Source organism: Heterodontus francisci, unplaced genomic scaffold, assembly GCF_036365525.1.
Source record: "Heterodontus francisci isolate sHetFra1 unplaced genomic scaffold, sHetFra1.hap1 HAP1_SCAFFOLD_570, whole genome shotgun sequence".
Classification (NCBI taxonomy): domain Eukaryota; kingdom Metazoa; phylum Chordata; class Chondrichthyes; order Heterodontiformes; family Heterodontidae; genus Heterodontus; species Heterodontus francisci.
This window is the reverse complement of record NW_027141150.1, coordinates 174,529-199,309: the sequence shown is the minus strand read 5'-3', so window position 1 is coordinate 199,309 and position 24,781 is coordinate 174,529. Positions and strand designations below refer to the sequence as shown.

Below are 24,781 nucleotides of genomic sequence, written 5' to 3'. Positions count from 1 at the left end.
GGGAGGGGAAACTCTCCTCAGTGTTCTGGACAATAACTATCCCTCGATCAACATCATAAAAATAGATGATCAGGTCATTAACACATTGCTACTTGTGGGATCTTGCTTTGCACCGATTGGCTGACGTCCTTTCACATTAAAGCACCTTACAGCCACTTCATTGGCTGGAACCTCTTTGGGACGTTCTGTGGTTGTGAAAGGTGTTATATAAATGCAAGAATTTCCTCATTGAGAACAGCTCTGAGTCAAGGATTTCCTGTTACAGAGAGCTCCACATATGCGAGGGCCTTGGAGAGGGGCTCCACACTTGGAGTAGCCGAAACCCATCCACCAGGAAGGTGAGTGGTCAAGATGTACTGTGTTAAACTGTGGCCAGTGATCTCGCACTTGGAGACTGGAGGGAAGACACCTCAAGTTCCTCATTCCGGTGAGGGACGGGAGTGCTGGGCAGGGCAGAGCAAGAGGGAGAGAGGATGAGGGACAGAGAGGGTGAGAGAAGGAGAGATGGATAGAGAGAGAGGAGCAGAGAGAGAGGGACAGAAGAGAGAGAGAGGGACAGAGAAGGGGAGAGAGAGAGAGAGAGAGAGACAGGGGAGAGGGAGAGAGGGACAGAGAGGGTGAGGGAGAAGGGACAGAGAGAGAGACAGAGAAAACGAGAGAGAGAGAGAGAGAGGCGGCACAGAGAGTGAGAGAGACAAAGAGGGTGAGAAAGAGACAGAGGGGGACAGAGAGTGGGACAGAGAAAGCGGGAGTGAAATGTCAGACAGAGAGAGAGAGACAGAGAGGATGATTGAGAGAGAGAGAAAGGGAGGGCAGGTAGAGAGAGAGAGAGAGCAGGGGAACAAATAGAGGGAGAGGCAGCAGGAAGATAGGGAAAAGGTCACACAGAGAGAGAGACAGAGAGAGACACACACACAGAGGAGAAGAGGAAGCAAGCATATAGTACAGGGAGAGAGGTGGTACAGGGTGAGGGGGGTACAGGGAGAGAGGGGTTACAGGAAGGGAGGGGTACACGGAGACAGGGGAGTACAGAGAGATCCCACTGGTCACACGTCTCCATTTTGAGAAACTCCCTTCCACTGCTACTCTCTGTCTCCTGTTGTCCAGCCAGTTCTTTATCCATCTAGCTAGTACACCCTGGACCCCATGCGACTTCACTTTCTCCATCAGCCTACCATGGGGAACAGGGAGAGAGGGTATACAGGGAGAGAGGGAGTACAGGGAGAGAGGGTATACAGGGAGAGAGGGAGTACAGGGAGAGAGGGAGTACAGGGAGAGAGGGAGTACAGGGAGAGAGGGATTACAGGAAAAGAGGGAGTACACGTAGAGAGGGAGTACAGGGAGAGCGGGAGTACATGGTGAGAGGATATACAGGGTGAGAGGGTATACAGGGAGAGAGGGAGTACAGGGAAAGAGGGAGTACAGGGAAAGAGGGAGTACAGGGTGAGAGGGTATACAGGGAGAGAGGGAGTACAGGGAGAGAGGGAGTACAGGGAGAGAGGGAGTACAGGGTGAGAGGGTATACAGGGAGAGAGGGAGTACAGGGAGAGAGGGAGTACAGGGTGAGAGGGTATACAGGGAGAGAGGGAGTACAGGGAGAGAGGGAGTACAGGGAGAGAGGGAGTACAGGGTGAGAGGGTATACAGGGAGAGAGGGAGTACAGGGAGAGAGGGAGTACAGGGAAAGAGGGAGTACAGGGTGAGAGGGTGTACAGGGAGAGAGGGAGTACAGGGAGAGAGGGAGCACAGGGTGAGAGGGTATACAGGGAGAGAGGGAGCACAGGGAAAGAGGGAGTACAGGGAGAGAGGGAGTACAGGGAGAGAGGGAGTACACAGAGAGAGGGAGTACAGGGAGAGCGGGAGTACACGGTGAGAGGGTATACAGGGTGAGAGGGTATACAGGGAAGGAGGGAGTACAGGGAGAGAGGGAGTACAGGGTGAGAGGGTATACAGGGAGAGAGGGAGTACAGGGAGAGAGGGAGTACAGGGAGAGAGGGAGTACACGGAGAGAGGGAGTACAGGGAGAGAGGGTATACAGGGAGAGAGGGAGTACAGGGTGAGAGGGTGTACAGGGAGAGAGGGAGTACAGGGTGAGAGGGTATACAGGGTGAGAGGGTGTACAGGGTGAGAGGGAGTACAGGGAGAGAGGGAGTACAGGGAGAGAGGGAGTACAGGTTGAGCGGGTATACAGGGAGAGAGGGAGAACAGGGAAAGAGGGAGTACAGGGTGAGAGGGAGTACAGGGAGAGAGGGAGCACAGGGAAAGAGAGAGTACAGGGAGAGAGGGAGTACAGGGAGAGCGGGAGTACAGGGAGAGAGGGAGTACAGGGAGAGAGGGAGGACAGGGAGAGAGGAAGGACAGGGAGAATGGGGACACAGGGTGAGAGGATGTACAGGGAGAGAGGGAGTACAAGGTGAGAGGGTATACAGGGAGAGAGGGAGTACAGGGTGAGAGGGTGTACAGGGAGAGAGGGAGTACAGGGTGAGAGGGTATACAGGGTGAGAGGGTGTACAGGGTGAGAGGGAGTACAGGGAGAGAGGGAGTACAGGGAGAGAGGGAGTACAGGGTGAGAGGGTGTACAGGGTGAGAGGGAGTACAGGGAGAGAGGGAGTACAGGGAGAGAGGGAGTACAGGGTGAGAGGGTATACAGGGAGAGAGGGAGTACAGGGTGAGAGGGAGTACAGGGAGAGAGGGAGTACAGGGTGAGAGGGTATACAGGGAGAGAGGGAGTACAGGGTGAGAGGGAGTACAGGGAGAGAGGGAGTACAGGGTGAGAGGGTGTACAGGGTGAGAGGGAGTACAGGGAGAGATGGAGTACAGGGTGAGTGGGTATACAGGGAGAGAGGGAGTACAGGGTGAGAGGGAGTACAGGGAGAGAGGGAGTACAGGGTGAGAGGGTGTACAGGGTGAGAGGGAGTACAGGGTGAGAGGGGATACAGGGAGAGAGGGAGTACAGGGAGAGAGGGAGTACAGGGAGAGAGGGTGTACAGGGAGAGAGGGAGTACAAGGTGAGAGGGTATACAGGGAGAGAGGGAGTACAGGGTGAGAGGGTGTACAGGGAGAGAGGGAGTACAGGGTGAGAGGGTATACAGGGTGAGAGGGTGTACAGGGTGAGAGGGAGTACAGGGTGAGAGGGAGTACAGGGAGAGAGGGAGTACAGGGAGAGAGGGAGTACAGGGTGAGAGGGAGTACAGGGAGAGAGGGAGTACAGGGAGAGAGGGAGTACAGGGTGAGAGGGTATACAGGGAGAGAGGGAGTACAGGGTGAGAGGGAGTACAGGGAGAGAGGGAGTACAGGGTGAGAGGGTATACAGGGAGAGAGGGAGTACAGGGTGAGAGGGAGTACAGGGAGAGAGGGAGTACAGGGTGAGAGGGTGTACAGGGTGAGAGGGAGTACAGGGAGAGATGGAGTACAGGGTGAGTGGGTATACAGGGAGAGAGGGAGTACAGGGTGAGAGGGAGTACAGGGAGAGAGGGAGTACAGGGTGAGAGGGTGTACAGGGTGAGAGGGAGTACAGGGTGAGAGGGGATACAGGGAGAGAGGGAGTACAGGGAGAGAGGCAGTTTAGGGAGAGAGGGAGTACAGGGTGAGAGGGAGTACAGGGTGAGAGGGAGTACAGGGAGAGAGGGAGTACAGGGAGAGAGGGAGCACAGGGTGAGAGTGAGAACGGTGTGCTGGGGGTACAGAGAGAGGGAGTACAGGGAAAGAGGGAGTACAGGGAGAGAGGGAGTACAGGGAGAGAGGGAGTACACGGAGAGAGGGAGTACAGGGAGAGAGGGTATACAGGGAAGGAGGGAGTACAGGGTGAGAGGGAGTACAGGTTGAGCGGGTATACAGGGAGAGAGGAAGAACAGGGAAAGAGGGAGTACAGGGTGAGAGGGAGCACAGGGTGAGAGTGAGAACGGTGTGCTGGGGGTACAGAGAGAGGGAGTACAGGGTGAGAGGGTATACAGGGAGAGAGGGAGTACAGGGTGAGAGGGAGTACAGGGAGAGAGGGAGTACAGGGTGAGAGGGTGTACAGGGTGAGAGGGAGTACAGGGAGAGAGGGAGTACAGAGAGAGAGGGAGTACAGGGTGAGAGGGAGTACAGGGAGAGAGGGAGTACAGGGTGAGAGGGGATACAGGGAGAGAGGGAGTACAGGGTGAGAGGGAGTACAGGGTGAGAGGGAGTACAGGGAGAGAGGGAGTACAGGGAGAGAGGGAGCACAGGGTGAGAGTGAGAACGGTGTGCTGGGGGTACAGAGAGAGGGAGTACAGGGAAAGAGGGAGTACAGGGAGAGAGGGAGTACAGGGAGAGAGGGAGAACAGGGAAAGAGGGAGTACAGGGTGAGAGGGAGTACAGGGAGTGAGGGAGTACAGGGTGAGAGGGTATACAGGGAGAGAGGGAGTACAGGGTGAGAGGGAGTACAGGGAGAGAGGGAGTACAGGGTGAGAGGGTGTACAGGGTGAGAGGGAGTACAGGGAGAGAGGGAGTACAGAGAGAGAGGGAGTACAGGGTGAGAGGGAGTACAGGGAGAGAGGGAGTACAGGGTGAGAGGGGATACAGGGAGAGAGGGAGTACAGGGAGAGAGGCAGTACAGGGAGAGAGGGAGTACAGGGTGAGAGGGAGTACAGGGTGAGAGGGAGTACAGGGAGAGAGGGAGTACAGGGAGAGAGGGAGCACAGGGTGAGAGTGAGAACGGTGTGCTGGGGGTACAGAGAGAGGGAGTACAGGGAAAGAGGGAGTACAGGGAGAGAGGGAGTACAGGGAGAGAGGGAGAACAGGGAAAGAGGGAGTACAGGGTGAGAGGGAGTACAGGGAGTGAGGGAGTACAGGGTGAGAGGGGATACAGGGAGAGAGGGAGTACAGGGAGAGAGGCAGTATAGGGAGAGAGGGAGAAAAGGGTGAGAGGGAGTACAGGGTGAGAGGGAGTACAGGGAGAGAGGGAGTACAGGGAGAGAGGGAGTACAGGGAGAGAGGGAGCACAGGGTGAGAGTGAGAACGGTGTGCTGGGGGTACAGAGAGAGGGAGTACAGGGTGATGGGAGGAGAGGGAGAGTGGGGAGGACAGGGAGAGAGTGGGTACAGGAGAGAGTGGGAACAGAGTGATGGGGGTACAGGAGAGAGTGGGTACAGGGAGAGAAGGCAGGGTAGGTTCGGGGAGCAGTCACTTTGTAATCTTCACTGACAGCATTCCCCTGGAGGGTTCACTTGGTGCTGGTGGGGGAGCCCTGTATTCGGAGAGATTGTGCTGAGGTAGAGATCAGTGTCATCAGCTAAAACAAATAAATACATCGGGTATAGGAGATTATATAGAATAGAGTCAGACAGGAGTGAGTTACAGACTGGAATTTAATCGAGGGGTTCGGGGGGTTTATATATAGAATAACAGATACCCGGGAGTGAGTTACAGACTAGAATTTAATCGAGGGGTTCGGGGGGTTTATATATAGAATAACAGATACCCGGGAGTGAGTTACAGACTGGAATCTAATCGAGGGGTTCGGGTGGTTTATATATAGAATAACAGATACCCGGGAGTGAGTTACAGACTGGAATCTAATCGAGGGGTTCGGGGGGTTTATATATAAAATAACAGATACCCGGGAGTGAGTTACAGACTGGAATCTAATCGAGGGGTTCGGGGGGTTTATATATAAAATAACAGATACCCGGGAGTGAGTTACAGACTGGAATCTAATCGAGGGGTTCGGAGGGGTTTATATATAGAATAACAGATACCCGGGAGTGAGTTACAGACTGGAATCTAATCGAGGGGTTCGGGGGTTTATATATAAAATAACAGATACCCGGGAGTGAGTTACAGACTGCAATCTAATCGGGGGGTTCGGGGAGTTTATACATAGAATAACAGAAGCCCGGGAGTGAGTTACAGACTAGAATCTAATTGAGGGGTTCGGGGGGGTTTATATATAGAAGAACAGATACCTGTGAGTGAGTTACAGAATAGATTCGAATCGAGGGGTTCGGGGGGGGTTATATATAGAATAACAGATACCCGGGAGTGAGTTACAGACTGGAATCTAATCGAGGGGTTCGGGTGGTTTATATATAGAATAACAGATACCCGGGAGTGAGTTACAGACTGGAATCTAATCGAGGGGTTCCGGGGTTTATACATAGAATAACAGATACCCGGGAGTGAGTTGCAGACTGGAATCTAATCGAGGGGTTCGGGTGGTTTATATATAGAATAACAGATACCCGGGAGTGAGTTACAGACTGGAATCTAATCGAGGGGTTCGGGTGGTTTATATATAGAATAACAGATACCTGGGTGTGAGTTACAGACTGTAATCTAATCGAGGGGTTCGGGTGGTTTATATATAGAATAACAGATACCCGGGAGTGAGTTACAGACTGGAATCTGATCGAGGGGTTCGGTTGGTTTATATATAGAATAACAGATACCCGGGAGTGAGTTACAGACTGGAATCTAATCGAGGGGTTCGGGTGGTTTATATATAGAATAACAGATACCCGGGAGTGAGTTACAGACTGGAATCTAATCGAGGGGTTCGGGTGGTTTATATATAGAATAACAGATACCCGGGAGTGAGTTACAGACTGGAATCTAATTGATCTGTTTCAGAACGACAGTATAGATGGAGCTTTACTCTGTATCTAACCCCCGTACTGTACCTGTCCTGGGAGTGTTTGAAGGGGGACAGTGTAGAGGGAGCTTTACTCTGTATCTAACCCCCGTACTGTACCTGTCCTGGGAGTGTTTGATGGGGACAGTGTAGAGGGAGCTTTACTCTGTATCTAACCCCCGTACTGTACCTGCCCTGAGAGTGTTTGATGTGGGACAGTGTAGAGGGAGCTTTACTCTGTATCTAACCCCCGTACTGTACCTGTCCTGGGAGTGTTTGATGGGGGACAGTGTAGAGGGAGCTTTACTCTGTATCTAACCCCCCGTTTTTTTGTTTTTTTTTGCAGTGTAGAGGGAGCTTTACTCTGTATCTAACCCCCGTACTGTACCTGTCCTGGGAGTGTTTGATGGGGACAGTGTAGAGGGAGGTTTACTCTGTATCTAATCCCCGTACTGTACCTGTCCTGGGAGTGTTTGATGGGGACAGTGTAGAGGGAGCTTTACTCTGTATCTAACCCCCGTACTGTACCTGTCCTGGGAGTGTTTGATGGGGACAGTGTAGAGGGAGCTTTACTCTGTATCTAATCCCCCGTTTTTTTTTGTTTTTTTTTGTATGTTTCTACAATCACTGAGTTTCCACGGTGCATTCACATCATCGAACAAACTGTTTAATCTCACATGATAGAAATATATTTCTGAACTAGACGTTTATTCTCAATATTATACATGTCTTCCTGCATTTTTGTCATTGCCCTGTTCTGTAAATGTAGAGGGAGCTTTACTCTGTATCTAACCCCCCGTTTTTTTTTTTGTTTTTTTTTTAAGGTGGCCTTTATACCCCAGGCCCCTTTTATATATTTTATGTCGAGGGGGCCTTTATTCCTCAGGCCCCCTTTATACATTTTTTATGTCGAGGGGGCCTTTATTCCTCAGGCCCCCGTTATATACACACTTATATTTTATAATAACTTTATTAAAACCAGATAAATAAACAAAAAACTCAAATTAAAATGCCATTCTCGGCGTCGACAATGCACTCCAGTCCCTGCGGTGCCCACCGGTCGCGGAAGGCCTCAAGCGTACCGGCGGACACCGCATGCTCCTTTTCCAGGGACACCCAGGCGCGAACGTAACCGCGGAAGAGGGGCAGGCAATCGGGGAGGACGGACCCCCCGACGGCCCGCAGCCTGGACCTGTGAATTGCCACCTTGGCCAGGCCCAGGAGCAGACCGACGAGGAGATCCTCCTCCCGGCCCAAGCCCCTCCGCACCGGGTGCCCAAAGATCAGGAGCGTGGGACTGAAGTGCAGCCAGAATTTGAGGAGCAGCCCCTTCAGATACTCAAATAGGGGCTGCAACCTCGCACACTCCGTATAAATGTGGAACACGGACTCGTCCAGGCCGCAGAAAGTACAGCTGGCCTGGGAGTCCGTGAACCTACTTAAAAGCCTATTGCACGGGACTGCTCTGTGCAGCACCCTCCACCCCGGGTCCCCGATGTAAAGGGGGAAGACTCCCGCGTAGAGAGACCTCCATCGGGGTTTCCCCTCGCCGCCAGATGGCAACGCGGACCGCCAGGGCGTGTCCGGCCGGCTGACGAGGGCGAGGAAGTGGAAAGTGTGCAGGAGCAGCCCGTACAGGAAACCCCTCCGCGCCGATTGGAATGGCACGGAGGGCATTTCCGAGAGGCGGCTCGGGTTGTGCGGGACCGGCTCCCGAGGAGGGTTTCGGGGCCTGGGTCCGATGAGCAGTTCCGGCCGAGCGGGGGTCAGCTCGGCCGGGATCGCTCCGCACTCCCGAGCCCCCTCGCCACCCGCAGTGAGGGGCGTCCCGGGGGTTTCGGCTACTCCTCCGCCCGCCGGACCGTCCCCGGAGTCGGCCGCCCGGACAGCCGAGGCGCTCTCCTCCGCCGGCGGGGGAGCGCCCTGACTGGAGGCGACCGTGTTCCAGACTCGGAAAAGATCCCGGTAAAAGACAGGCAACTCCCTCAGAGAGGCGCGGCTAACGGACTCCACCGGGAGCTGCGTGTCGTCTTGAAGGCAGTGACACTGGCGGAAAAAATACGTCGCCAGCGCACACCATCTGGGAGGACGCTCGACGTACAGGTATCTCTGCAGGGTCCGAAGGCGGAGAGTCGCAGCCTGGGTGCGGACGCACACCAGCGACTGACCGCCCTCCTCGATCGGGAGACTCAGGACCGCGGCAGAGACCCAGTGTTTCCTCTTGCCCCAGAAGAAATCGACGAGTTTCTTCTGGATCTTGGTGGCAAATACAGGGGGCGGGGCCAAAGTGACCAACCGGTACCACAACATGGAGGCCACCAGTTGGTTTATGACCAACACTCGGCCCCTGTAGGAAAGCACTCAGAGCAGTCCTGTCCAGCGCCCCAGCCGAGCGGTGACTTTCGCCTCCAACTCCTGCCAGTTTGCCGGCCAGGCTTCCTCAGCGGGGCTAAGGTGGACTCCCAGATAGAGGAGGTGCGTGGTGCTCCACGCAAAAGGTGTCATCTCCTCCGGCAGGGAGTCCACCCGCCACTGACCAACCAGGAGTCCGGAACATTTCTCCCAATTGATCCTCGCGGAGGACGCGGCAGAAAAGGTCTGCTGGCAGTCACGCATCCTCCGCAAGTCAACGGGATCTGTGATTGCGAGGAGCACGTCGTCGGCGTAAGCCGAGAGGACGACCCGCATGGCCGGCTCGCGCAGAGCCAATCCCGTCAACCTCCTGCGAAGCAGGCACAGGAAGGGCTCCACGCAGATGGTATACAATTGGCCGGACATGGGGCACCCCTGACGCACTCCTCTCCCAAAGCGAAGGGGCGCCGTCAAGGACCCGTTAACTTTGACTAGACACTCTGCGGCGGCGTATAAAAGTCGGACCCGGGCCACGAAATGCGGCCCGAGTCCGAAAGCGCGCAGAGTCCCGAAAAGGTAATCGTGATCCACCCTGTCGAACGCCTTCTCCTGATCGAGGGAGAGAAAGGCGACCGACTGACCAGTCCTCTGGGAAAGATGGATCAGGTCCCGGACCAGGTGGATGTTGTCCTGGATGGACCGGCCCGGGACCGTGTAGGACTGGTCGGGGTGGATCATGTGGGCCAGCACGGAGCCCAGGCGGGTAGACATAGCCCGGGCAAAGATCTTATAATCCGTGCTGAGGAGGGAGACCGGACGCCAGTTTTTAAGCAGGCGGAGATCGCCCCTCTTCGGCAGCAGGACGATGACCGCCCTGCGCCACGAGAGGGGCATCTCCCCGGTCGCCAGGCTTTCCCCCAGGACCCGCGCGTAATCGTCCCCCAGGACGTCCCAGAACGCCCTGAGGAACTCCACGGTCAACCCATCCAGCCCTGGGGATTTGCCCCTCGAGAGCTGGTGGAGGGCGCCAGTCAGCTCCGCCAACGTGAGCGGAGCCTCCAATCCTTCGGCGCCCTCCGGGCTGACCTGCGGCAGGTCCTCCCACAAAACTCTGCGCGCATCCTCGCTGGACGGATCCGGACAGAACAACGCACTGTAATAAGTCCGGACCAGGAGGCCCATTCCCTCCGGATCCGTGATGGAGGATCCGTCGTCGGCCAGCAGCTCGACGAGCTGCTTACGGACCCCCCGCCATTTTTCCAGCGAGTAGAAGAAGGGTGAGGCGCGGTACAAATCTTCCAGGATCTGGATCCGCGACCTCACGTACGCGCCTCGGGACCCTATGAGCTGCAGGTCCCTCAGCGCCCCCTTCTTCTCTTTGTACGCCTGACACAGGGCGGGGTCCGCGACGGCATGACCGAGGCGGGACTCCAAGTCGAGCACCTCCCTCTCAAGGCGCCCGACCTCGGCTTCCCGCCTCTTGGTCGACCCCTTCGCGTACTCCTGACAGAAGACGCGGATTTGAGTCTTGCCCACATCCCACCATAGCCTCAAGGAGGGGAAGCCCCCCTGCTTCCTTCTCCAGTCGGCCCAGAATCGACAGAACGAGTCCCGAAATCGCACGTCCTCCAGCAGCCGGTTGTTAAAGTGCCAGTACGCGGACCCCGCCCGCGTGCGGAGCGGAGTGAACTCCGCCCACACCAGGCGGTGGTCCGAGCACGGCACCAGCCGCATGGAGGCCGCCAAAACGCGGGAGACGTACGCCTGCGAAATGTAGAGGCGGTCGATTCGCGACCCCCCTCCTCCAGACCTCCACGTGAAGGCGCTGGAGACGGGATGGAGATTCCGCCAGACGTCCACCAAGTTAAGGGAGCTGATCAGTCCCCTCAACTTCTCCACTGACGCTTGGCCGCGCTGGGGACCGGAGCGATCCCCCACCTCGAGGGTGCAGTTAAAATCCCCCCCGAGGATGATGCACTCGCCGCTATCGATGGAGCTCAAGAGAGCGGACACTTCTTCAAAGAAGCGCGCTTGCAACGCGCCGGGCCTGGGCGCGTACACGTTCACAAAGTGGAGCGGCACGCTACCCAGGCGAACGGCGAGGTGGAGCAAGCGGCCCGGCACTAGCTCCTTGACCCCCAAGATCTCCGGCTGAAAAGTCGGGGCCAACAAGATAGCCACCCCACTAGAAATAGGGGTGAGGTGACTCATGTAGACCCCACCCTGCCACTCCAGGAGCCAGGTGGCTTCGTCTCCCGGAACGGTGTGGGTTTCCTGCAGAAAGCTCACCGCGTATCTCCCTTCCCTAAGGACTGAGAGATTGTGAAATCTGCGGTGAGCCCCTCTGCTGCCGTTGATGTTGAGGCTGGCTATGGTTATCTTCATGTCAAAGGTACTTAAAACCCGTCACCAACAGCTCATTGTGAGGAGGGAGTGGAAGTGCACCTGGCCCTCCACTCCCCCAGCAACCCATTGAGGAACACATTAAAACGGCGCCTCTCAACCAGTTTCACGTCCGCGCGCTTGCCCGCTATCTTAAGGGCGGCACGGACGGACTGGATGATCAGCGCCAGATTCGACCAACGGTCGAGGGCCAGCTGAACTTTATTGCGGCAACCCCTGCAAGCCGCGAGGAAATCCCGGAGTTCCGCCGTGGGGATGAGAGGAGATTCGGTGGGAGGCACGAGGGACTCCACCACCTCACTGGCGATGGAATCAAGATCATCCTCCGTGCCCCGCACCGAATCCCCATCCTCCTCCGGGTCGTCACCGCCAGCGGCCAACACATCCACCACACACTGTGGGGCGGACGTCCCGGCCGCGCCAGCTGGTCCCGCCTCCGTCACGATCCCACCCCCAGGATCGATGGCGGAGGAGTCCTCTCTGGGTTCTATTGTGAAACTGGAGCCTGTAGGCACCAGCGGTTCAGGACCCCCCTCCACCTCCATCCCCAGGCCAATGACTGGTCCAGGGGAGACAGAAGTTCCGGACTCCGGGAAACCAGCCGGAGCCGAGACTGGAGGCGGCGAGAGGAGGCCATCTCCCGCTCCGCCAGCACCCACAGGCCCAGCAGATGGGGCAGCATTCTCAGTTATAACTGGGTCGGGTGTCTCCTGGTTGGTGGTGGACTCCGGCTGGGAGGCCCGACCCTCTGGGGCCTCGCCCTCCCCTTCATTCAGGACACCCGACCCAGTCGCAGTGGCGGAATGGGCGGTTTCCCCAGGCTCCCCCACCACAAGCAGGGCCCCACTTACTCCTTCAGGAGGGGCCTCACGTACCGGGGCCATCCCCTCCCCTCCATCCTGAGGAATAGGGAGCACCTGCCCGGACTTTGCAGCCTTGGTGGTGGCGGTAGGGGGCACCTGAGGACCAGAAACAGGAGGCAGCTCCCCTCCAACAGATGGGCCCTGCACCTCAGGGCCCTGTGTTATTTCTGTGGAGGGGTGCCTTCTCCTCTTTTTCGCACTTGGGCGCGGAGACTCAGAGACCTCCATGTCATCAGAGGCCTCCGCCTCCGCACCCTTTTTTCCTTTTTTAGTCACCCTGGGCCTGAGCCCAGCCCTGGGACAGGTGGATTCCATGGGAATGGGCTTTGGGCTGAGCTCAGGCTCGGGTTGAGTCAAAGTGTCCAGGGGACGCGCCTCACGATGTTTCTTTTTTCCCCGCGTCTTCCTTCCGCTCGGACGGACGCTCCCCTCCCCGCCAGAGGCTGTGAAAACCACAGCCTCCGGAACCGACTGAGCGGTGTCTGTTGGATGTGCGGGGGGAGTGGGAGGAGGTGCTGTGGAACCACTCTGGGCCGCCGAGGTGGAGCTGGCGGCCGGGAGGTTGGGGCAGTTCTTCCGAACATGCCCCACCCCCTTGCAGACGTGGCACCGCGCCCCGTCCGAGGTCCAAAAGACGCGGTAGGCCGTCCCCTGGAACTCCACATTAAATTGGCCCTCCGTGTCCTCCTCCCGCGCCAGCTGCATAAATAACTGGCGGCGGAAGGAGTAGACATGTTGGAGGCTGTGCTCCCGAAGACCAAGCCGGACTGGGGTGATCCCCGACCTCACCTCCCCCAGATGGTGCAGGTGGGGGAGGAGGAGCTCACTGGGAATGAAGGGTGGGACGTTGGACAACATTATCCGATGCGCAGTGGCCCCCAGAGGGTCCACTGGCAGGAAGGTCCCCCCCACAGTGAGCCCTTTACTCAGGGCCAGGGACACCGCCCGCTCGGTCTTCAAAAAGAACACAGCCTTCCCATACATCTTTGAGGCCGCAACAATGGCCGAGGGGCCGACAACCACGGCCATTGCCTTAACGCAGGCCTCAATAGACATGTTGGGGTGGGGATAGCTCTTCACCCCATGGCTGCATGTCAATAATTTAAAGGGTGACGGGGCCACGTGGGCAGCCACAGAAGCTGCAGCTGCGTAGGTAGTAGAGGGCCCCGCCACCGGTGATGAAGGGCTTGCCATGGGTCCAAGAGCTAAACCCACCCCAAATTGTGGACTTGCACACTAAATAACAGATTCACAGAAAAATTTGAAAAGACAAACAAACAAACAACAGGTTAGTGGAGAGGCTGAGGTAAGAGAGGAGAGGTAAAGACAGGCTGGAAGGGATGACTTGCTTTCTGGAGGTGGTGCTCACATTGCACTTAAAACAGTCTTTGAAGTTGGTCTTCCGGTCTTCTGGTTGGGGGAGTCGTCTTCACCTGGGTCAGCTGAAGCTGCCCAGGCACTATCTATCCCCTTCCGTTTGTTTAGCTGGGCAGCTTCAGCTGACCCAGGCTTGGCAATTGGGGTGGGGAGGGAGCTTTCCTGTGTGCTTTTGCAGCAGCACAGATTCCTGTTGAATTGGCAGCCCCACCCCTTGTTGTTCCAGCCACTTGTTCCTCCCCCAACAGTCCAAAGTAAATTACTGGTGTTCAGCACCCACCTCCAGACAAAGCCTTGTTTCCACAAAATGTCCCTTTCTTCTCTTTAATGGAGACTGTTGTTGGAGTTTTCCACTGCTTGTTGGTAGCTGCTCTCCCTTGCTCAGTGCAGCTCCTCTCTCCACCTCTGCAACCTCCAACTGCCACCAGCACTGTCAGCTGCACCTCGTTGATGCACTCAGGCTCCCAAATCAGTGGGCAGCCAATCCCAGTGCTGTACCTGTCCTGGGAGTGTTTGATGGGGGACAGTGTAGAGGGAGCTTTACTCTGCATCTAACCCCCATACTGTACCTGTCCTGGGAGTGTTTGATGGGGACAGTGTAGAGGGAGCTTTACTCTGCATCTAACCCCCATACTGTACCTGTCCTGGGAGTGTTTGATGGGGACAGTGTCGAGGGAGCTTTACTCTGTATCTAACCCCTGTACTGTACCTGTCCTGGGAGTGTTTGATGGGGACAGTGTCGAGGGAGCTTTACTCTGTATCTAACCCCCGTACTGTACCTGTCCTGGGAGTGTTTGATGGGGACAGTGTCGAGGGAGCTTTACTCTGTATCTAACCCCCGTACTGTACCTGTCCTGGGATTGTTTGATGGGGACAGTGTCGAGGAGGTATTTTGCAGGAACAGATCTCTGCCACTTGATGCTAAACTCCCCCGTGTATCTGCAACTTTAATCTCCTGCTGTCTCTGATTTACAAACTGTGATCACACTGTGCAATATTATTTTTCAAACACTTGACATATCCAAACCCAATTCTTTCCCATTATTTTCACCGAGATGTTGAAACGTACAGCCCCATGCCTGCCTTTTATGTTACCTCTAGACTCAACTCTTCCAATGTTCTCCTGGCTGGTGTCCTTCCTCGCACCCTCTGTAGACTTCAGCTCTGTCACATTCCCACTGCCTCCGTGTCCTAACTCGCACCAAGTCCCGTTCACCCATCACCACCTGTGCTCGCTGACCTACACCCGCTCCCGCTCTCACAGAGGAATGGGGACCGACATGTTGCGGCACGGACATTTGACACAAGTATTGTCACAGCCACGGACATGAGGGTATTAAATCTGTGTATAAAGTGTATCGCCTACCTAATGCCATCAAAACACAGTCCAATTTAAAACATTCTGTCCTCTAAACAAAGTAGCTAATCATACAAACATCAGTGGGGAGCAGCACTACTGTATTAGCTAGCTAGCAAGCAGGAATGCCAATGCAAATTACTTTTGTTGACAGAATAGAGCCAACTGTCTATCACTGTCGATTCAGATTCAGCTCTGACAAGATAATTACTAACTAAAAGCTTTTCTACAAAGCGTTGAGCGGTTGTTACTGCATGTATTATTTTTTATTTTATTTTTATTTAGAGATACAGTTCAGTTACAAAATGTTGAGTCACTATCTTTGAGATTGTACTCCAGTTGAACCAAGATATGTCCAAGCCAATTCTCTTACCTGTACGCAAAGGTGCACTCTTCATGTAATATCATACAGACAACTTTCATATGACATTGGCTAGTTTAGTTATCTGTCCTCAAACTGGATAGTAAATGATGCACAATGCAGGAGCTAATCTTTGACATACTTGTAAATCCAATCTGCATCAAAAAACAAAATCAGTTAATCACTATTTCTAACATGGTCATTGAAAAATAATAAATTTTTACTATGGCTTTCCCAATAGTTTTTAAAGCTACAAATGCAGCATGAATTTTGTTAAGAAATCATAGACATTTCATCGAAGGTTAGGGTTTAGTAAAGCTATCCATTACACTGTATGATCTAAATATTGTATATGGGTCAGCAGCATTCGATCTTTGCCAATATCAATCAGCCCCATTACACTGTACTCATGTATTCATGAGGAATTTACAGTGCGGAATTCTGGACACTCCTTGGGTTTTCTTGCCTGTTTTCCCCGCAATGCAAGTCCTGACTCCCTCTTTAATATTTACCCGAGGGTGAGACTCGCTCATATTCCATTCTTTCTCTTCCAGGTTTTCCACACTCTGTTGCCGGGAGCTGCCTTTGTTGCCACGATGCCAAGAGGAAAGCCACGACTCGCCCGCCTCCTGTTCCTCTTCCTCTCCGTCGCCGGCGCCCGCAGTGCCTGTAACACGGGCAGCGCCAAGGAGTGCGAGGCGGCCAGTTTTGTGCCCGGCGCCAGCGTGGCAGGGGCAGGCTATGACCTGGTGACTCTGCAGCCCAAGGGGGCCTTTGTGATCGACGTCAACACCTGGCGCACGCCGGACGGCACCTGCACCCTCTGCAGCAACCGTCTGCTGTCCAACGTCCGTCAGCGCCTGCCCCTCTCGCTGGTGGACTGGCGGGTGCGGCAGGTCTGCAAGCGCTCCCTGTCGAGCCGGCTCTACCGCTCGGCCGCCGAGCTGGGCGAGTCCGCCAAGTCGGTGATCTCCAACGACTGGCGGGCAGACCTTGAGGTGCGCCCAAAACCAAACATTGTCGGTACCTTCATGCTGGCCGGCTCCAAGTCCAAGTTGGTGGATTTTGGCACCAAGAGATCCAAGTCGGACAAGTACAGCTTCACCAGCCACGAGTTCCGCTGCCGTTACTACCAGTATCGGGTGAAGGACAAGCCCCTCCTGGCTGCCCAGTTCGCCCACACCCTGGCCTCGCTGCCCAACATCTCCCACGCGGGCACCAAGTACTACTACCAGAAGCTGGTGAGCACCTACGGCACTCATTTCATCAAGGCGGTGGATCTCGGAGGGCGGCTGAAAGACGTGACGGCCATCCGGTCGTGCCAGGCCGCCAGCGAGGGCTACACGGTCGAGGAGGTCAAGGACTGCCTGAAGATGGAGGCCAGTGGCCAGGTGGGGATTAAAGTAAAGGGCTCAACAAGGTATAAGAAGTGCAAGGAGCTTATCAAGTCAATGAAGCACAAGGACAGCTTCCACCAGGAGTTCAATGACCGGGAGACTGAGGTGACGGGCGGCAAGGTCAACCTCGGGGTGGACCTCCTTTTCTCGGACGACTCCTCGGCCTTCACCCGCTGGGCGGACAGCCTGCCCGCAAACCCAGGCATGGTGAGCTATGCACTGGTTCCCCTCCACCACCTGCTGCCCAGGGACGACCCGCGTCACGGGAACCTCCAGCGCTACATCAGCGACTACATCATGGCCAACGCGCTCTCCCAGGACTGCAGCCGCACCGTCTGCCCGTCCGGCTCGCACCCAGGCCGCCGGGACCCCTGCTCCTGCTTCTGCCACGAGGACAGCCGAGTGGACCGGCTCTGCTGCTCCAAGGAGAAGGGCCTGGGCCGGCTGACGGTGACGGTCAAGCAGGGTCACGACCTCTGGGGCGACTATATCACAGCCACCGATGGCTACGTCATCGTCCGATATGGCCAGAACACGGCCAGGACCCCCGTGAGGTCCAACAACAACAACCCCACATGGAACACCCGGCTGGACCTGGGTGAGGTCAAGGCCGAGTCCGGCCACAAGCTAGTTATCGAGGTCTGGGATCGGGACTATCTCAGCAGGGATGACCGCCTGGGAACCTGCAAGCGTCGTCTGACCTCTGGCCCCCACAACGAGATCTGCTACCTGCAGTATGGGAGTGTGACCTTTGACTACTCCTTCACCTGTGGCCCCTATCTGGGGGGGCCCACCTGCCAGCATTATGTCCCCCGCCCCGATGGCCCCGGCTTCACCACATACCTGGGGGTTACCCGTTCCACCCTTGGTCCGGTCTCCCCTGTGCCCTCCCCCACTGAAGAATCTCTTCCTTCAGTTGTATTCCCCTGACCCTTCACCCCTTTCCTCCCCTGCGCGCCCCTCGATTCTCTCCCTCTCCCCGAGAGCCATTCCCGCCTGCCCTTCCCCCATTCCAGTTCCTGATCCGTCAGCCTCTGGGAGAGTCCCGCGGGTGATAGGACTTCCCAGTCGCAACGGGCGTGATTGCCTTGGCCGCCAAACCCGGCCGGCTTGACTGTGCCTAGATTCGCTTTGACGAGTTTGCCATAGAATTCTGCACTTTCCTGTCCATTTGCTTGCTTTTAGGGATGAAGCTGGGATCGGCAATGCGTCAATTTAAAATGTGTTTGTCCTCACGCTATCATAGGGTGGGAAAAGGGACCCCCCCCCCCCCCCACTTTCAGATCCCCTGCGCCCACTGCTTCTGCAACCCAGTAAGCAATTACTTTCCCTCTGGTAACTAACTGAACCAGAGAGAAGGTACAACCATCAGCCTGGGGCTTTAGGAGAACTAGGTTCAAGTTAGTCATTTGTGAATTCAATTTGTCTCGAGTCTATGACTGGAGGAGGCGACTCAAAGTGGGGCACAGTTACGACTAAATGCAATGGATCTGTTCAACGGACTGTACCCCACGACCTACAACTTGCGATTTAATGGTGGTACCAAATCATCGGAGCACCGTCGGCCTCAATCCACGCGTGATGCTTTGTGCCATATGACCTTTGGAACTTTTATGGTAAAGCAAAGAATGGGGCACGCCGAGCAGTACCGAGTAAATCGATAAAAATGTTGCTGATTTGCACTTGCATTTGTATAATCTTACTTTTTTCGATAAATCTGATTGAGTGGCATTTAACCTGTGTCGGTGTGATTATTCCGCATGTTGTGCCCAGCTGGTAATTTGTGGGGAGGTGCAGAGGGTGGTTGTGTACCTCAGGAGGGAGTTTGAGGGTGGGGTGTCCACAAGGGCTTGCCTCCGGCAGAAGCTACGTCTGAAGGAAGAGATCGAGTGCGACAGAGCTCTCACAATGGGAATGTGAAGCTCAGTTCTGTGTCTGCTGCCTCTTTGGGTGTTTTCAGACACAAGCCTCTCTGAAAAGTATCACCCTTTCGAAACGCGTGAGGAGTGAACATAAACAGTTTGATTGCTACGTTCGATATGTATTGTCTTACTATCACGATCTGTGACTCTACCAGGCCTTTCCATCCGCAACCTACCCTCTCCATTGCGATACACCAAATCTCCTGACTTAAATTCTGCCTCAGACGGCCTCATGCGATAACTCAGAGCTCTCTGAAATTTCTCCGAGACCCAATGAAAGCCCATCTCCCTGCACGTAAAGCATTCAAATGTGCAGGAACAAAAACGGAACTAAATGTCGTGCCTTCCAGAGCAGGAGGGCTATCACACAGAACAGAAGGCTGTTTAGGATTTCTCCAGTGGACTGGTTGACTAGGGGCTAGACTCTCCATGCACCTGGAGTGAGTTCTGTGCATGAACTGCCCACGCCAGGGGGGGTTGTCAGCTTGCAATTTGAATGATCAGCTAAAATTTGATGTTGCAGTTCATCGCTGACCATGTGACTCCTTTCACAAAGTCCATTACACAAAGGACTTTCAGCTGTGTTAAACTACAGATCCACTGACTTTCCAAAAGTAATTGCCTTATGATACCCCATGTCAACTTTCATTGGTGCCATTTTGGTATGAGGTTTATCCAATAGTAAAGGTATCTCCCATTAGGCGATATCAGTACTGATAAAGTGATTTACTCCAGATATGTTAGATGGAATTACAACTCTCTACAGTGACCGCAATTGTCATCACCAAACTGAAAGCAAGTAGTGTTTTTATGCTCCTTAACCTTGTCTTGATCCTCACTGCTGAGTGAATCTAGACAACATTTAACCAAACTGTTCCACATACAGTCGAAGTGCAAGCACTACCTGGCGCAGCACAGTTGAACGAGTCTGCAACGAAGGCATTCATCACAGGCCTAAATATCGCCCTGTCACCAGCATAAATTGTGCAGACGCACCATTACCTTCATTTTCTGCTTCCGGCTTTACTTCATCGTCTGACATTGAGATGGTGGGTGGACTGGACACGGCTACAGGGGGTGGCTGTCTGTTGTGGGACAACTCAATCACCACATGTGGAGACTCAGGTACAGGTAAATGATCACTTATTCGAGCATAGGCGAGGAGAGTCTACCTTGGGCAGCCCCGAGATAGTGCTCTGAAGCTACACACAACATATAGGCCGTTTTCTCATGCAATATGGTCAATCAATGGAGGATTGATCATAAACTTTAATGAACACACCGTTATTACTCTTTATCAGTGCCCACTCCAGATGTCTCTAGCCTGGGTCTGTTGTCCTTTGCTTCACATTCGTCAAAGCATTCCACAGGCTAGTTTGTTTATTGTGAAGTCTGTACAGATCCCAGCAATCAAATTTTAGTCTTTGCCATAGCAGCTTGTCTGTCTTTTTCCCATTCTGTCTTATCTTACTGGGCTGCCTTTCTAATTCACATTTTAGTTTTGCATATGTTGCTTAATTCTGCTTAACCATTTCAGTCCCCCCACCTCCCCCCCCCCCCCGACCTTTGGCCCTTGGCCGAGCCCAAGATGGCCGACAGACCTGAACAGCGACCTGCTCAACTCTCAGTGACCTCTGCCACTCATTGATACTGGCCAGGTTGTCATGTTTAGGATTGCCAAGGCAGTTGACTACAGCGTCTGTCTGGGTCGGCCCTGCAGCCAGGACTCACAAAACAACTGTCTAGCCCCCACGCCCTCATTGCCCTTGAGAAGGTGGTGGTGAGCTGCCTTCTTGAACAGCTGCAGTCCATTTGGGGTAGGTGCACCCACGGTGCTGTTAGGGAGGGAGTTCCAGGATTTTGACCCAGCGACAGTGAAGGAACGGCCGATATAGTTCCAAGTCAGGATGGTGTGCGGCTTGGCGGTGGTGTTCCCATGCATCTGCTGCTCTTGTCCTTCGAGGTGGTGAAGGTCGCAGGTTTGGGCGGCGCTGTCTAAGGAGCCTTGGTGAGTTGCTGCAGTGCATCTTGTAGATGGTACACACTGCTGCCACTGTGCGTCGGTGGTGGGGGGAGTGAATGTTTGTAGATGGGGTGCCAATCAAGCGGGCTGCTTTGTCCTGGATGGTGTCGAGCTTCTTGAGTGTTGTTGGAGCTGCACCCATCCCGGTAAGTGGAGAGTATTCCATCACACTCCTGACTTGTGCCTTGTAGATGGTGGACAGGCTTTGGGGAGTCGGGAGGTGAGTTACACGCCGCAGGATTCCTAGCCTACAGCATGTGGTGCTATACCATGATAGTTTGTGTCGCAATCTCACCCAATGACCCCACTATTTTCCAATTCGAATAACATTTCTCCGTGTTAATTCTGGTATAGCCGGGATTGCCAAGACCACACCTATCAATGGGCTATTATCGACAATACATTTCTCATCAGTTTTATGCACCCATGCTAAACCTCGAAGCTGGCAACCGTCCAAGTGCTGCATCTGATGTCAGGACGACTTAGACAAGTGTGCGTTTGATATCCGAGGTGGCACGTCACCCTCGCTTAATGCCCGAACCTTTTGGTCCACTGCGGCTAGATCAGTTGAATTTACCATGAAACTGCCAGTGTTGAACACCGTGGCTGCTTCATCACCAGGCTACGTTTTTGCCGGTACTACGCCAGAACCGGGGGTCCAGCCCTCGGTCCGCTGCCCCAGCACTGAAACAAGATGCCTGTGTCACTACTTGTCTTACCAGTGCCCCACGCCTTGAGTCTAGGGTGCTCGGGACTCCCACTGGGCACCATAGGGGCAATTTAATGTCAGAAACGTCTGTGACAACAGGTAGCAGCTCACAGTGTACATTTTTACTCTCACAGTTGCAAAACCAACCTTTCAAACAAAAATAAAAACTTGAATTTCAAATATAATTCGCTTGCTTATGTCCCATTCCTTGGTGTACAATCTCAAAGTGAAATGGACACGCTCGACAATCACCTCCCCATTCATTCATTCGCAAACAACTTCGAAAAATTGATTTCAAAGTACCAGATATCGGTGTTAAATTCCCTGTCTCGAGCCCAAGGAACACACGCCGCAGGTTCAACTAGTCCCCAACCGAAACAAGGCGCAAGGCTCCCGTAAAATGCACACGTGTAAAAATCGAACGAGTCACCGACTCCTGCTATCGACATTAAAGCCAGGCAACAAACAGTTAACGGCGGTCGGTTCTGCAGAAGACTAGCCGCACATCCCAGGGACATTCATTTGATTGGTGGAGGCGCCCAACGTGCACCCATTCGGATCAAAGTTCATCGTACCTTGTTTTCACTCACTCGAAATTTCACTACAAACATCGTCTTTTTAGCCTCTGGGCCCCAAGTCGAAATGCATTTCGCTACCCAACTTCTCCGATACTCGGCTAGCCTCCTGACCCGCCCAGCACGGTCTCCTATCCCCTTCGTCTCTCCCGACGAGCGCGGCTTTGCACCCTCTTTGCCGCACGGTAAGTGGTTCTGATCTCTGCGCGGCGTCGGGCTTACTGTCGGCCTTTAGGCTCTCTGGGAAATCGGCCAGATATTCACTCGGGCGAGCTTACTGCCCGAACTGTGGGTGCTAAATAAATACACTCACCCGTTTGCAGTGCCACTTCCGAAGGTCCGGTGCGAGCATCCGGCCCACTACGCCAAACTGTTGCGAGACAACCACCACACGAGGAGACTCAGGTACAATTTGAATCGATTTACTCAAACGTACGCTTGGTGAGACACCACCTCGGGCATGCCGAGGTAATACTCTAACTTTACACTCAGGAGCACAGACATATATACAGTTCTTATCATACAGTGTGTTCAACCAGGGAGGATTGATCATAAACTTTAATTAAAACGATGGTGATTGATTACACATTCCAATGAGCACACTTCCTCAGCTTTATCAATACACATACCAGATGGTCCCAAACTGTTATCCACTGTTTGCCTTTTACCTCTGTGTTTCCCCCTTATACCAACATTCCACAGGTATGGCTGATTACAGGGCCTCAAGGCTCCCAGCTCCCTTATCCTCACCTTCGCCCTAGCAGTTTGTTTGTTCTATTCTATTCTAAACCTGATCATTAAATTTAGCTGAGACATCTTTCTAATTCTCAGCTTTTTTCTACTTATGAATACACTGTTATTATTTTTTTCTTCAGCACCCACTCCAGATGCCTGTCGCCTGGGTCTGTTATTCATTGTTTCATTAGTCCAAACATTGCATAGTTTAATTTGCTTTATTGTAAAGTCTCTACAGATCCCGCCTATCAGCCTTTACTCCTTAATCCTGTAGCAGCTTGCCTGTCTTTCTCCCATCCTGACTTATTCCGCTGGCTGCCTTTCTAAACCACATTGCTTAATTCTGCTTAACCCTTTCAGTCCCGCCACCTACCCCCGACCAAGAATGAGGAATATTAATTTCACCGCATGAACATTGATTTTAAACAGTTGTTTGTGAAGAAAGAACTTGCTTTTTAAAAAAAACAATTGGAGCATTTGGCTGGAGAGAGACATTAGCATTTCAATGGACAACGGCTTCAAAAGGGCAAAGGAGCCACTCCCTGCTCCAATTTAATCCACAATGGACTTTTGATTACCAGACGTTGAAGGTGGAAAGGCTAGCATTGCAGGTTAACTGCTATGATGGCCGAATGCACAAGCAGACGTGGTCGGACTGGTTTAGTCACATGACTGGCTGACTATTGGAGTTTTTTTGAATTTGAACGAGCCACAGGGTTAAAACGCAAAAGGTTGCTAGTTCCTGGACTGAGAACACCTCTCTCCTGTCTGCTCGCACCTCGCTCTCACCTGCTTCGCAAACCATTGAAGACACGTGAACCCCAAGAAGGAAAAGTCTCCCATAGTGAACATGGTTTAAGAAGAATACTAGGCCCCAATGAAAAGCATGATCGACCTGCAAACAAGGACCCTACAGCCAGCTCGAAGCCCAGTAAAACAACCATCTTCAAAGATTGCCTCAAACCTCTCCATTTTGTTTTTCTTCACTTTTCGGTCTCTATTCGCATGTGCATGTCGGGTATACATGCTAGTGTGGGGTGTGACATGCATCTGTATGCGTTAACCGAATTAGAGTTTAAGCTTAAGTTTTAATAAATTTCACTTTTCCTCTTTAAACCTCAGAAAAGCTGGTGTGCTCATGTCTTTGCCAGATAATTGGAAAGATAATGGCGGGGAGCATAAAACACACAATAAGACCACGTGAAGACAGTAAAATACCCACCCACCCCCCTCCCCAGATGCCTTTCTCACCTGGTCGGAACAGAAATTTGGGGGCTCGTCCGGGATGTTACCCACAGACAAATGAGTGAAATTGGAAGTGGGAAGCCAAATTGTTCCCAATCAATGAGAACAATTGAATAGAGGTTTTCTTGTGGTTGTGCGTGATTGAATACTAACATGTCTGCAACTGAAGCTAGTGGCTCTCCAAGTCAGGGTGAAGCAACTCGGGATAAGTTTAAAGCACTGTCAGTGGAGGAGTTGAGAAAAATGGCTGAGCATTGTGGGATCACTGGACGTGGCAAGGCTAGGAAGTCTAATCTCCTAAGGCTCGTGGCCAACCATTTTCCCCTTGAATCTGAAGAAGCAGAGTCAGTGTTAGAAGTAGACCCAGACAGGGTATTGCTAGCAAAGGTACAATTGGAACCGAGGAAACTTGAATTAGAAGACAGGGAAAGAGAAAGAGGAAGGGAGAGACAGGAAAAAGAGAGCGAGAGGCAGGAGAGGGGTAAAGAGAGAGCCTTACAGAAGGAACATGAAGCGAAAGAAAGACAGGAGAAGGAAGGAGAGAAAGAATATTCCAGAAAGTATCCAAAGAAACAGAGCTGAGGAGGCTTGAGTTAACTAGGGGGCGATAAAGTAACGCAGTGAAAGCATGGCCAAGGTGGAGGAGCGTAATTCAGGGCTGGGTGCAAGATTGCTAAAAATCGCTCAATTAATTCCAAAATTCAATGAGGAAGATGTGGAAGCATTTTTTGTGTCTTTTGAGAAACTGGCAAGGCAGTTAAAATGGCCAGCTGAGACCTGGTCACTCTTATTGCAAGGCAAACTAACCAGAAAAGCCCATGAGGTTTATTCCCTGTTGCCAGATGAGAGTTCATCAAATTATGAACTGACC

General features: G+C 53.5%; 1 pseudogene; it reads left to right on the top strand.

Annotated features, from left to right (window-relative positions):
* Window positions 1-250: 250 nt before the first annotated feature.
* LOC137362299 (perforin-1 pseudogene) lies at window positions 251-18,437 on the top strand (annotated as a pseudogene).
* The last annotated feature ends 6,344 nt before the right edge of the window (window positions 18,438-24,781 follow it).